The 14,626-nt window shown below is 36.4% G+C and overlaps 1 long non-coding RNA gene across 36 annotated transcripts in view; it reads left to right on the top strand.

Moving 5' to 3' along the window:
- LOC103350594 (uncharacterized) overlaps positions 1-14,626 on the top strand; it is a 647,925-nt gene that overhangs the window by 547,997 nt on the left and 85,302 nt on the right. For 17 of the 36 annotated variants that reach the window (XR_016232315.1, XR_016232325.1, XR_011387764.2 and 14 more), the window contains 3 exons: positions 391-486; positions 848-959; positions 1,791-5,626. This is a non-coding gene — a long non-coding RNA (uncharacterized LOC103350594). Of the gene's footprint in view, positions 1-390; positions 487-847; positions 960-1,790; positions 7,751-8,623; positions 12,678-13,928; positions 14,141-14,626 lie in introns of those variants that run through there. The other 19 variants (XR_016232321.1, XR_016232322.1, XR_016232319.1 and 16 more) reach the window with 4 other exon arrangements.

Raw genomic sequence — 14,626 nt, 5'->3', positions numbered from 1 at the left:
TTAGCATTCAAATCCCACTGATCCCTTAGTGAGTGCATTTGGAAAAGAAAAACAAAGTTCTTAACATAGAGAAGTTTTTAGAAACATAGGCATTTTTAAACATTTGAAAAATAGACTTTTTAATCCAGTTCTGCAAATATATATATATTTAGTATGCAGAAACAGGTGTTATTGTCTATATATCATCACTAGGTGTACTCTTCTTATGTCAGTGACCAAATTTATAATCAATTATTAATATTTATAAATATATACTTTTTCTATACACATCTTTATTTCTTAAAAGGTTTGGTAGAAACAGCATAAAAATGGAGATATCTTCATAAGTTCACCCATACCAATTCTTAAACGAGTTACCTTCTGTTTTCATTAAATGCTCCTTTCTTCCAGGTTTCTCTATGTAAAATATGAAGTGCTTTACCAGTCAATGTTAACTTGCCTATAATATTTTACTTGTGGAATTTTGGAAGCAGGTGGGACATGAAGGTAATTGAGATTAATGAATTTAAGATTAAATAGTTTCATTTCATATAATCAGTCAGCTACTTCTATGCATATTTTATAGACAATTTAAAAGTGAAAAATTCAGATAAGGTGAACTAAATTTTTCATTGTTAATATAAGTAACCTGATTTTAAATTTTGTTAACCTTAATCATTAATTTCTAAAACAAAAAAAAAGTATAACAGTAATTGCAAACTGTATCTGTCAGGTATATGTGTACAAATAATGATAATTCCTGGGTTTTCTCTTGGCCAGATAGGACTTTTAGATGTTTTGGGTTCTTTTGTATAGGCAGATGTAACCATTGCTCTTTTCTAAGAAGTTTCTCCCTCTTTGTTGGTAGGTGTCTGACGATTTGTGAGACCCAGTGACTATCTATGGAATCATCTTTCCTTGCCTTTGAATTAGCTTTCCCTAGGCCATGAGTCACCATCAATATTTATACATCTAAATTGGTAGGTCTTTTTTGAAATCCTCTTGTGTATCCTTCTAGACGTATAAGTCAAGTGTGAGAAGCTGTAGATTTATGTTGTGCTTGTTTTTACAGTTTCTGAACATCAACAGTAAGAAATTTGGGTGGTGTTCAAACCCTAGCCAAGTGCAGCATTTGGCTTTATGGAATTTTGAAATGTAAAGTCTTTCTCATGGTAGACTTTTTAATCATAAGGGGTGGGAGTGAGGGGACCAATCTGTGGCTACGCTACTACTCTGTTAAAAATCACACTAGAAGCCCGGCCTGAGCACTTGTAAAGCTTGAGGAGGTTTCTCCATTAGACAACATTTTTTTTTGTTGGGGGATTAGACCACAGTCAGTTCCCTCCATTTCTCCCTCTCTTCCTGGCCCCCCTCTACCCAACATGGAGCCTTTTCAACTTCTTCAAAGAAGTAGGGGAAAAAAAGTAGACTCTTTATTAATGGCAGAAAACAAACTGGCTGCTGGACTTCCGAGGCTGCTCTCTGATAATAAAGCAAAGTAGGCACTGTGACAAAGAATTCTGGAATGTACTAAATATATAGGGAAGCCCATTTAGATTCACCAGAGAGGCTTACAGGAAAGACAGCAGAAAGTTTAGAATTCAATTCAAGCCATGCCAGAAAATGAAAATGTACTTTAAAAAGGGTTTCTGAAACAATTGTTCAAAGAAATGTCAACCTTTAAGATTCTTTCTCCAAGAATGAAATTTGTACTCTTAATTTATGGTGTCTTTTTTCAGTTAGTGAGGAAAAAGTGACTCTCAAAGAAATTGTATCATGTGTTTTTTAAAAAATGTTTTTTCTTCCCATAGGATGTACCTGAGTGAGGGCCATTTAGTCCACTGCCTGAAAACAACAAAGAAATCATGTATTTTTGTTGTTAGAAATTAGATATATCATAACTGAAGGGCTCATCCTGCTTTGAAAGTAGAATTCTCAACTTGAAGATTATTTCCAGTTGATTTCCTTGCACACAACTCTATGATTTAAAGTGTTTTGAATAAATATAATGAAGGAGCTCTGAAAAAGCAAGCTGTTGGTAAATGCTAAGACAATATGATTCTAAATTTGAAAGATTAAAAATGTGATTCTTACCTTATCTGTTATTTATTAAGTTAGAACATTCTGTTTGCCCTTTACTTAACTATCTGTGAGACATATGCACCTGTAAGAAATAACCACATTTTTTTTTTTAAGATTTATTAATTTGAAAGGCAGAGTTGCAGAAAGGAGAGGTAGAGAGAGAGAGAGGTCTTCCTTCCATTGGTCCACTCCCCAGATGGCCATAACAGCCAGGGGTGGACCAGTTTGAAGCCAAGAGCCAAAGCTTCTTCTTGTTCTCCTACTGGGTGCAGGGGCCCAAGCATCCAGGCCATCTTCTGCCACTTTCCCAGGCCATTAAAAGGGAGCTAGATTGGAAACAGAGAAGCCAAGACCCAAACCGCTGCTCATATGGAATGGTGGCACTGCAGACAGTAACTAAACCCGCTACGTCACAGCACTGGCCCTCAAATACCCACATCTATAAGAATATTTATTTTATTAGTTCCAGTATTAACATAAAGAATATTCATGGAGTTCATTCAAGGAAAAGAATGGCCTTGACTCATGGATGAAATTTCTTGCACACTTTTTTTTTTTTTTTGGACACTAATAACTTCATTTAGAATTAATGTAGATATTGGAAGCAAAGTTGTCATTCTTTGTTATTTGATCATTAACAAATTGTAAGGAGAAAGAAACTTGGCCTTACTAGTGACTGTCTTTGTGGTCACTGTGGAGAAATCTTACATTATATGTGAGTGGTACTCACTCATATATAAATGGAAGTTTTTCAACTCAAAATATTTATTTATTAATTCATCCATTCTGCTTACACCACCCCCACATTCTCTGTACTCTCTCTCCCTTGCCTCTGCCTCTTCCTCTGTATATCACACCCTCACCCTTTCCCTTTCTTCACTGTGTTGACTTCCTTCTCAGCTAGGCTCCCTCTTTGTGTGACAAAGATGACCAAATTTGCATAATGCAGCATTCCTATACCTTGTGATTCCAGAAGTAAAAGCTTCTCTTCATCTCTACATCACGTTCAGTACCAGATAGCCTGGGACTGGCTCTATTTTGATCAAATGCCCATTTGTACAACCACTGCTTAGTCCAAATAAGGGTTACTGTTATTAGATGGCTATGTAGGATTAACCTAACTTTAACAATGAAGTATGAGTCTCTCAATGACAGAAAGTGAAAGAAATTTAAAGCAGGAAAAAATTAATAGAGTTCACAGCAACCACTACAAAGTTTTAAATGCTCAGTACAATTATATTGTATAGGTTTTTCTCAAATGTTTATCTTGGTAAACTTAGTGGTGCCTATCAATATGTGGACAATATTAGGAAATTCAGCCAAAAGTGCTCTATGTAGCATGGAAACTGTAAAACATCTGTTGCAATGAATCTCAACCTTGAATATTGAGATTAATTATGTCTTATGAATGTTTTTCATGATCATTTAACATGTGATACACATGAGGAAGCACCATTTGTTGTCATTTAGGAATGCAAAACTTTAAATATTACCTAGCATTATTAGAAATAGTTTGGTAAAGAGGTGATATTGATTTTATTCTGCTTAACCGTTATATAAATAGGTCACTCTATTATATTCTTTCCACATTCACCTCCAGAGTTAGGGACGCTTTTGTTGATGAGTCTTGGAAATCTTTTATTTTTTCACTTATGAATTCCCTTCTTCTCTTCTGACAATGGTGTATGTGTGTATGTATATGTGTGTGTGTATATATATATATGTATGTGTGTACAATTACATGATTAAAATTTTATATTCTGACATTTATTTTTAACTTTTTAGCATTGTTCATCATGGTATGACTAGAGCTGTTTTTACATTTTACAATCAGGAACTACAACTTAGAAATCTTTCTCACAATGAGAAAAAGATTAATTTCCTATGAATAATGATTCTAATATAAAACATTTTACTTTTTGAGATGCAAATGAGCAAAGCTGTAAATATAATTTAGAGAGTTTGAAAGTTTAACATTCATAATTCTTACTAATTAATCAAATTACAAAATTATGCTGGGGTTTCCAGTATATTAAAATAAGTTGTCATATTTGGAACATCTGTTTATGGTTCTATTATAAATATGTGTTTCTAAAGGACTGATCTATAGATTGCCATAAATAATATGTGTAACTTGTTTTGTGGAAACTTGATGCCTACTTCCCCTCCAAAGCTCATGTATTTCTCACAAAGTAAATCTTCCAGTTTGCATTTTGTCGTTTCCTTATCAAGGTGGGAGAAAAAGGACTTGGGTTTTAGTTAAACCATGCTGATTGGTTAAAAAAAGAGATGGCCGTCATTGGCAGCTTTTCCAGACACTGCACCATGGCTCCAGACAGTCAGATGGTACTATCGTTTTGTCTCAGCCATAAATCACAGTGTCTTCATGGCCAAAGCTGACACCTTGACATTTTCTAGAAGAGTAAAGGACCTGATTTGAATGGAAATCAATTTCATTTCACAAATCTTGGGTTACCACTCCAAGCCTTTTCTTGTTTCTACTTGAGGATTATTTGGGTTTTTCTTGGTCATAAGAGGATTATTTGAGTGTTATATCATGACTTCTTTTAGCTGTAAAAGCATATTCTTACTTCCTTCTTCATTCTTATATAGAAAAATTGATTTCTAAAATTTTCAATAAGAAAAAAAATCACTAAGAAGCCAGATTTTATTATAATCATCGTAGGTTGATTTTTTTTTTTTAATAGGCAGAGAGACTGACTGAAAAAGAGAGGGTGAGACCTCCCATCTGTTGTTTCACTCCCCAAATGCCAGCAATAACTGGGATCAGGGCAAACGGAAGCCAGGATCCAGGACCTCAGTAATAGATCTCTCATATTGGTTGCAGGGTTCCAGCTCCCTGCCTTACCCTGCTACCTGCTACTTCCCAGAGAGCACATTAGCAAGAAGTTAGAATTGGGAGCTGGAACTGGGACTTGAACCCAGGTACTCTGATGTTGAATGCCGATATCTTAATCACCAGGCCAAATGCCCACTCTACATAGATAGTTTTAAAAATGGTAATAGAAGCAACTGTTATTTAGTTTTACAAAATTCTTTTGAGTTGTTCTATTATTTAAAAATACAAACTGTAAAAGTAAGCATTGATTAATAATAGCATAAATTTTGGAGTAATTTTGAACTTCAATCAAGGAGGTTTCGAATCCTCTGAAAAGTATTTGTGTTTTTATTTTCTTAAAATAGTCTCAGGGGAAAGCAATGTGGCATAGTGGACTAAGCCACTGCCTGTGATCCTGGCATCCCAATTAAGGGCTGAATCAAGTCCTGGCTGCTCCACTTCCAATCCAGCTCCCTGCTAAGGTGCCTGGGAAAGCAGCAGAAAATAGTCTGCAAGTTTGGACTCCTGCCACCCATGTGGGAGACCAGGACAGCGTTTCAGGATCCTTGTTTTGGCTTGACCCATTCCTCATTGTTGCAGTTATTTGAGAAGTGAACTGGCTGATGGAAGATATTTCTCTCTCTCTCTCTCTCTCTCTCTCTCTCTCTCTCCACACACACACACACCTGTCTTTGTAACTCTTTCAAATAAAGTAAATAAATCCTTAAATCATTTTGATTATTAAGTATTCTGGAGCCAGTGATGAATAACAAGTACTTAATCACGTTAGGTGGGTCCACACATTTACTGCATCAGTTTTTTCAACCATTCAATATACAAGACACATGGCTAACTCCACACTTTTAAATTCTTTTAAGGGCTTTTAGGAGCTGTCATTGTTCAAATTTTTTTTTAAAGATTTAATTATTTGAAAGCAGAGTGACAGAGAGGGAGACAGATATCTTCCATTCCTCCCTTTCCGAACGCCTGCAACGGTCAGGGCTGGACCAGGCCAAAGGCAGGAGCCAGGAACTCCATATGGGTCTCACACTTGAGTGGCAGAGACCCAAGTGAACAGGCCATCATATGATGCTTCCCAGGCACATTAGCAGGAAACTGATTCAGAAATGGAGTCGCTGGCGCTCAGGCAGGCACTCCTACCTGGAATTTGCATGGTTCAAGTGGCAGCTTAATTTCTTTGATTTATAATATTTAGGATTTTTGCTTGATCCTTCTCCAAGAGTGACCTAAATTCAGCAAAGCTGTAGCTCTTTTAAACATTATAATAATGAAGAATTTGAGTAAAAACTGCCTTTGATTTATTGAGTATGGGATGATACTATAATACTTGGTAGTGATTTCTCATCTTTATTGTTATTTATTATTAGTCCCCAATTTTGTCTCAAATCATGTTTTTAAACGGGAACACTTTTTAATTGCAAATTCATTATTTTGTAAATACCCAGTAGCAAATGGAATTACAGGCAATTACAGATAAGAGACTACCAACCCTTAGTTTTTATCTAGCCTTCTATTCATTTATTCATTCATTCATTCATACTCCTTTACAAAACATGATCTATGCTAGGCAGATGAAGAATACAATATGAACTTAGAATCTTGTTGAAGACAAGAAACATTTGTTGAACAGTTAGAAGTTGTGTGCCTATTGAAGGGTATGATGAGTTCAGTTTGTAAAGGACCTGCATTGTTCGTGGGTCTGTCCTAGTAATTGTACAATTTTACAATGTGGTAGCCATTGGTAGCTTTTAATTATTTTTAGATAGATGCAAGGTTGTTGTGAGATGCAAAGTTATTCTGTTTGCAGTCTGTATGGCTTAAGACCCCAACACACAGGACATAGGAGAACTACTATAAGCTTTGTGAAGACTGACCATTTTTCAATCCCTGTAAATTACAATTTACTATGTCTGGGGTATAGAATACAGGGGTGCATTTTGTAATATGTCTTAGGTGACTGACAGATTGCTCTGTTGACAAAGAGTTGGGTAAGGAATGGTAAAATGAGAAGATAAAAAGTATTATAAGACATGTAGAGAGACTATTGTACATGTGCAGGAAGGAAAAAAAAAAGAAGAAGAAGAAGAAGATGGAGATTAAACCATGGTCCCCTAACCTGAATTCCTAATCTGAACTCTGAGGTTGCATATTCCTGTATGGCTATTCTTCTTTTGATGAAAAGGATGCTGTAGTGTTTATAAGACTTGCAAAAGAGATGTTTTAAAACCACTTGTATTAGCCCATTTTTCATTATTATAGCAGAATACCAGAGGTGGGTTAATTGTATAAAGGAAAATTATATTTTGGCTCATAAGCCCAGAGATGTAAGATCTAGAATCTTCATCTGAAAAAGACTTCTTGCTATCAGAGTCCTGAGTCAATGCTCAATATCACATGGCAAAAGACAGGGAACACACATGTATGTATATGTTCCTCTGTTTATAAAGCCATGAGGGGTCAGTTATGAGGGCTTTGCATTGGTGCAGCTCCTGCCATTGCGGCCACTTGGGGAATGAACCAGTGGATGGAAGACAATTCTCTCTCTCTCTCTCCCTCCACCCTCTGCCTCTGCCTCTCTGAAACTCTACATTTCAAATAAATAAATAAATCTTTAAAAAACATAAAGGAATAAAACAAAAGATGTTGGAGGAAGCCTGGGAAATTTGTCACAATGGAACTAAAAATTTTGAAGCACCTTATAATAAATGAAGCAGAACTATATGTATAGGGACATTTATTTCAGCCTTCTGCCTAAATAATACATTTAACTTGCAAAGATTATAAATTTCTTTATGATATTAATTTATTAAACTTATCTCATTTCTAAAACTTCTGTCTGTTCATTTGATTGATATCCTAAAAATACTGTAATCCCTTCCTGTGCAACTGGAAAGACAGTGTTACTACTTACAGATGGATTTAAACCTGCTAGTCCAATGTCACTGAATCTACTGGTCTCAAATCAGCTGAAGCAAATTAAATATATTTTCACATAATTTAAATATTAATAGTTAGTTTAAAATATGTTAAACTTACTGTGCAAAGAAAGAAAATGTTCTTTATTATAAAATTATAAATTCCAGATTAATAGAAAAATGAAAACAATGATTAATCCCATCACCTGGACGACTTCTATTGTTATAAAATATATACCCATATATCCTCAATCTTTCTCATCATGCATATACCCAAGACTTTCATAATTCTTTGTAACTTGCTTTTTATTTATTAAATACTAAGTGAATGCCGTATCTCATATTTTATCATGTATTCACTATAGTATGATTGATTTAACCATTTGACTCATAGATGTAATATTGAATTTATTTCACTTTTTTTTTTGAAAACTTAGCAAAACCAGTACTCTGGTAATAAATATGCTTTTATACAATTATTTATAGTGATTCGGAGCATTAACTGGGAAAGATGATAATGACCTGAAAAAAGTGGAGGCAGCGGGAATAGGGGGACAAGAGAGGACCAGGGTTAGAAAGTTGAATAGAAACAGCCATGTTTGTAAAGTGATGGAATGCTTCCTGAAAAATTTAAACCAAGGTTCCCTAGTCACACGTTTTGCTTTATTTTTTCTCTACTCATTTGAGCAATGATACTCTTGGCTTCAGTAGGAGGAAACAAACAATCAAGAATATCATCAGCAGAATTAAAGTGCCTGTTAAATTTTTTTTTTTAAAAAACTAATAGCACATTGGGGCTGATGCTGTGACACAGCGGGTAAAGCTGCCACCTGCAGTGCCGGCATCCCATATGGGCACTGGTTCAAGTCCTGGCTGCTATACTTCCGATCCAGCTCGCTTCTGTGGCCTGGGAAAGCAGTGGAAGGTGGCCCAAGTCTGCACCCACGTGGGAGACCTGGAAGAAGCTCCAAGCTTCTAGCTTCGGATCAGCTCAGCTCTGGCAATTGTGGCTATCTAGGGAGTGAACCAGCGGATGGAAGACCTCTCTTTCTATCTGTCTCTGCCTCTCTATAACTCTGCCTTTCAAATAAATAAATAAATAAATCTTTAAAAAAGAAAAACTTAAAGTACATACAATATGCTGAAAGCACAGTGCTCTGGTTTGGAAATGTTAGGCTCTCAGGAAGAAAATGTTTTTATTTTTAATTTCTAAGGAGCATGGCCAGCAATAATAGTCTAAATTAGAAACCTAGATGGTAGAATTTATAAAAATTAACCATACAATAGAGAAGGGTGTGATCTAAAGGCAGTTGCTCATCCAGCAGGACACCATGGAACTTTCTAAGCAGGGGTAGTCAAGAGTCTGGATGCCAGAATGAGAGGAGAGAATTGGATGTAGGCAAGTGACATTTCCATATTTCACTCCTATTTTTGCAACAGTGTAGGGAGGGATGTGGATAACAGATACTCAATAGATGAGTATGCAGACATAGGGTCATAACCAAAGGGTTATGATCCCTTCCACCTACTAGAGAAAGCCTGAAATAAATTCCCAATCCCCTCAAATCCCTAACCAATCTCCTTCTTCTAAGAATGTCCTTTATCAGGATGTGAAAGTGATCTGGAAAGTTTCCCATGTCTGCACGAGACATCAATTAGATAACTAACAGGTGGAAGATTCTAGAGGTTCAGACATTCCAAATCACCAACTAAAGCAAAGGATAACTGTTTAATCTATAAGCTACATTCTCTAAGAGTAGCATTATGTAATTTACTGCTGAGAGAAGAGTTTCATGAATTTCCCTAGGGTGAGAAACCAAGACTCAGACCCATTTTAACAAAAGTTTGTGAAGGCCAGAAATCAGTGGCCAAACATAAAGGAGAGAAAGTAAAAATCAGATATAAGTGATTCCATTTTTATTAAAGGTTAAATTCTCATATATTCCAGTTCATTTACAATGTTATATCCAATGATGATTATTTTATTTCTGTATTTTTTTTCCTTTACCTTCCTGGGGATGGAAATGTAGTTAATTGAGAATAGCATAGAGGTTAGTCTTTTCTTTCTGCCCCTCTGTTTCTTTCAACTCTGCTTTTACTCTTTTTGTTTTTATTCAGATAGTCAAGTCATTGGTCTTTAGCATATAAGTCTATTTATTTGCTCAGTCAACAAGCACGTTAAAGGTTTTCATATGATAAACAGATTGTTATAAGTTGCAATATTAATTTCGACTTCAATTTATTTTATCGTATTTGTTTAATGTTAATTGAACATGCCAGAGCCTTTATGCTGAATAGGGCATATGCTTCATACACTTCTCATTCCTGGATTTTAGGATTATGACAGGAATAAGGAAAGTATGTGAGTGCACCATGCACACACACACATCTACCCACACTTATAGGAAGTATCTATGATGATCATAAAGGAAATGTGCAATGGAATAGTTTAGAAATGCCAGGTTATGTAAAGTCATGGCACAGCTTTTCAAAATCATTAACTAAACACATTATGAGATAAACAGTATGATTTTTTTGTTAGTGCTTCCAGTATCTTTCCTGGGAATTCAAATGGAAGAGAGAATCCAATGAAATTTAGTGCTTTGCATCCTTTGCATCCTTACCAAGCTCATATCTGCAAGTTAATCATGTGTGATAAGATTAAAATGTAAAAAGCATTTGAATCAATAGCTCTTTCAGATGCTTTTCTGATAAAATTGCTTCATTTTCTTTCCTAACTAATTAATTCATATAAGAGGAATCATTAGGAGAAAACTGATATTAGGAGTAACAGGATCCAAAGAGTTTATTGGACTTCATTGCTTTAGTTGGCATCTTTGCAAGCCTTTTAATAATTAGATCTCAGAAACATCTGTCTTAGAAAGGGGTTTACTTTCTGATTTCCATTTACTTGAAAAGGAATTAAGTTAGGGTCATGCATAGAGGTTAGGTTACTTCTACCTGGAAATTAATCAGAAAATTCATTTTCCCCTTTGGTGTTGCTTTTGTGCCAACTCTCCCTACCAACTACCCACCCCACCCACACACACACTCCTGCCTTTTATCTTTTTACAGTCTTAGATCTCCCTTGCATTTATCATAATAGTTTAAAGGAATGTGAAGTTGTGGATTTCCATTATTTTCTTAATTATATATTGAATATATGATATAATAGGGTAGGATAAAGTGTTTTTATAAGATGTGACATCTTAAAGAAAATTCACAGATATCGCAAGTGACTCTAATTTATTGGCAAATTCCAGGCTACGTTCTGAGTCATATTTCTGCTAGAAGAAACCTACTTTCCATTTCATGTTTTCTCATTTGCATTACTGCAAAGTTATTCATGCATATGAAAAGGATATTATTCATCTCCTGATTCCTTCCTCTCCCCTTCCAAACCCAAAATGTTTGAGGTACACATAAAGGAACACAACTGCTGTGCCTGTATATTTCTTCCTATCCACGATATCTTTATGATTCAAATCTGGTATTAACGGTGGAATTGCAAACCCAAGTGATGCCATTGTGTGCTGACTGTGTCTTCTTACATCATTAATGACACATCAAAATTGTCAAATATGTTGAAACCCAATAATTGTAGCTGACAAGCGTTAGTCGGATTTGTCTGCATTGGAATGACTAAAAACAAAACAAGCCAAAACAGCAACAACAAAATAGAGGAATCTGCTTCTGAATTCTTCCTCTAAACACACCTGACAGGAGGGTAAGCTCCTGTTTCCTCTGCTGCTAGTGCGTTTAGTGAGATGCTGCTGTCACAGTGTTCATGTTAATTGTGTGTAAAGCCATACCATCTTCAATACTCAGAAATCGACCGCTGTTTCAGAATGAACTACAAAGATGAACTGGCAAGAAGAAAAATGACCAACCCAACAGGACTTCTCCTCCTCTAATGGTTGATTCTCCATAACTCAATATCCCTGGAAATTATTTCACTGGAAAGTTTTGGCAGAGTTCAAAAAGGATCCCAAGCCCCAGCCCCACCCACTCTCTAGTTTGAAACCTACCCCTTAGTGAAGCAAATCCTATTGCTTCTTTTCCCTGATTTTTCCCTTAAAGATATCTCAGCATTTTGGAAGCAGAGGAAAGACGATGATAATGAATTTCGTGAACACAAACCCTATCGCTACATTGATGAGGTATTCGAAATCCCTCACCCTTTGTATCTTGCTTTATCTGTATTTGGGAATGGCATGGAGAAGGAGAAAGAGGAAGCTTGGGTTTTTCCTTTTAAAATTAATTCCCATTTGTGCCATTAATTCGTGAATAATTTTTAAGCCCAGAGGACATTGTGGTCACATTTTTCTTTCCAGTAATTGTAGTAGATATTAAAGTGAGTAGACAATGGTAGGCGTGTATAGAATAACCCGGGTTTCTAAGCAGACCCACTTGTCCGAGATCAAACAGCTACAGCACATTTAGGGTTACAGTCTCCTTCCCTTCCTCCTTATTCTCAACCGCAGTGGAGCTTTTTCCAAAGTTGCCATGGTAACACTATATCTGGCTGCTAGCTCTGTCGTAAGTTATTGAACTGAGACTGGCTTTTGGTTTAGCAGATAATTAGGTTCTGTCTCACAGGTTCATTTTCCTGTGACTGGGACGTGAATATGACCTACAGCTGGCCTCAATTTCAGTGTCACAGACAAAACTTTAACCCTTCCACACTCCCCAGGCACACTCCTAAAAGCCTTGCTTGGGAGGTAGAAGTCCAGCAGAGCTCACCCACATCGTGGGCAGCTAGACTTCCAGGTCCTCATTTTTTTACCTTTTTTATCTTCATTTCAACACTAAGGAAAATACAATTGAGGTTATACACAGCATTTTTAAAATGAAAAAAATGGCAATATGATATGTATCTGCTTGTTTTATATATATATAATACATATATATATATAAACAAAAAAACTTTCCGTGGTAACTAGCATTTCCTTGTTTCTTTAATACTTTTAAGTCATTTTGAGTCATCTTTTGTTGCAATTAGGAACATACAATATTTAGATTTCAAAAACTAAGTCTCAGAAATATCAGCTTTGCACTTTTATTCTTTGATTTGAGAATTGTCTGCCAGCCCATTCACATATCTCCCTGTACTTTCATATACCCTGAATTTTAGTGACTTTGAAAGGTTCCTTTGGAGTCACAGGCAGTTGCATGTGACAGGGAACCCCACCAAGACCCTACTAAAATGCCAAAATGTTCATTGGAATGTGAATTCTGCTGGTTTTTTAAACCAGCTACTTTTGCATGTTGTATTTGGAAATTTTCAGTCAGTTCAAAAATCTACCCTTTGTTTAGGACAAAGAAAGAAATATAACTTTTGGAGTAGATACTGAATTCGCAATACCCAGGGCATCATGGGGAGTTGTGGGATTAGTAAGAGAAGGTGGTTTTGGATGTGAAACAGCAGGAAAAAATTTCAAGGATATTTGTTTGGAAATTGTAGAGTGTATTCCCTAAAACCTTAGCGTGAAATCTAAGAAAAGAAGAAGGGAGAGTTAAGTTTACTGTAATTAAAACATTTATTTAAAAAAATTCTATAGCTGTACTGATTGGGAAATCACCTGTGTTTATTAATAGTCAATAAAGTTTGTAAAAAAGATTAAGGACTCGACCTTGTGGTGGGCTTTGTGACTCAGAAGTAGGTTGAGGCTGGCGCCGCAGCTCAATAGGCTGATCCTCCGCCTGCGGCGCCTGCACACCGGGTTCCAGTTCCAGTCGGGGCGCCGGATTCTGTCCCAGTTGCTCCTCTTCCAGTCCAGCTCTCTGCTGTGGCCAGGGAGTGCAGTGGAGGATGGCCCAAGTCCTTGGGCCCTACACCCACATGGGAGACCAGAAGAAGCACCTGCCCCCTGCCTTCGGATCAGCTCGGTGCACCGGCCGCAGCATGCCCGCCGCAGCGGCCATTGGAGGGTGAACCAACAGTAAAGGAAAACCTTTCTCTCTGTCTCTCTCTCTCACTGTCCACTATGCCTGTCAAAAAAAAAAAAAAAAAAAAAAAAAGAAGCAGGTTGAGCCCCAACTTGACTGGAGTGCCTGGTTCAAGCAGTTGCTACTCTGTTCTTCTGTTCCAGTTTCCTGTTGATGCACCTGCGAAGCAGTGGATGATGGCGTGGGTGCTTCCCACCCATGTAAGAGACCAAGACGGAGTTCCTAACTCCGAACTCTGGCCCAGCCCAGTCTTGATTGTTTCAGGTATTAGGGGGAGCAATGGATGGAAGAAGATATCTTTCGCCCTCTCTGTTACTCTTTCAAATAAAATAAATAAATCTTAGTTTTTATGGCATTGTGACTATTTTAAAATTTATTAATGACATTGAATATCTTTTTTATTATTACTTATAATCCTTGTCTATTTTCCTATTCAACTATGGTCTCTTTACTTTTTATATGTTAAACTATTTAGTGGAGGGTTAAGCCTTTGGCTATAATGTAAATTAAAAATATATTATCTCAAAAATGCATTTTTTTAAAAAAAGAATAGAAAAATATTTAACCTTATTCATTGGATTTAATATATCTGAAAGATTTTCTTTTTCTTTATTTTTAATATTTATTTGTTTATCTTAAATGTCAGAGTTAAAGAGAAGTAGAGATGGAGAATCTTCAGCCACTATTTCACTCCCCCCAATGGCTGCAACAGCCAGTGCTGGGCTAAGCTGAAGCCAGGAACTTCACCCAGGTCTCCCACATTAGGAAACAAAGGCCCAAACACTTGGGCCATCCTTTGCTGCTTTTCCCAGATCGTTAGCAGAGAGTTGGATCAGAAGTG

This window comes from Oryctolagus cuniculus, chromosome 4, assembly GCF_051225735.1.
Source record: "Oryctolagus cuniculus isolate XC-2025 breed Fujian yellow rabbit chromosome 4, ASM5122573v1, whole genome shotgun sequence".
NCBI lineage: Eukaryota > Metazoa > Chordata > Mammalia > Lagomorpha > Leporidae > Oryctolagus > Oryctolagus cuniculus.
This window is presented reverse-complemented; position numbering and strand designations above follow the sequence as displayed.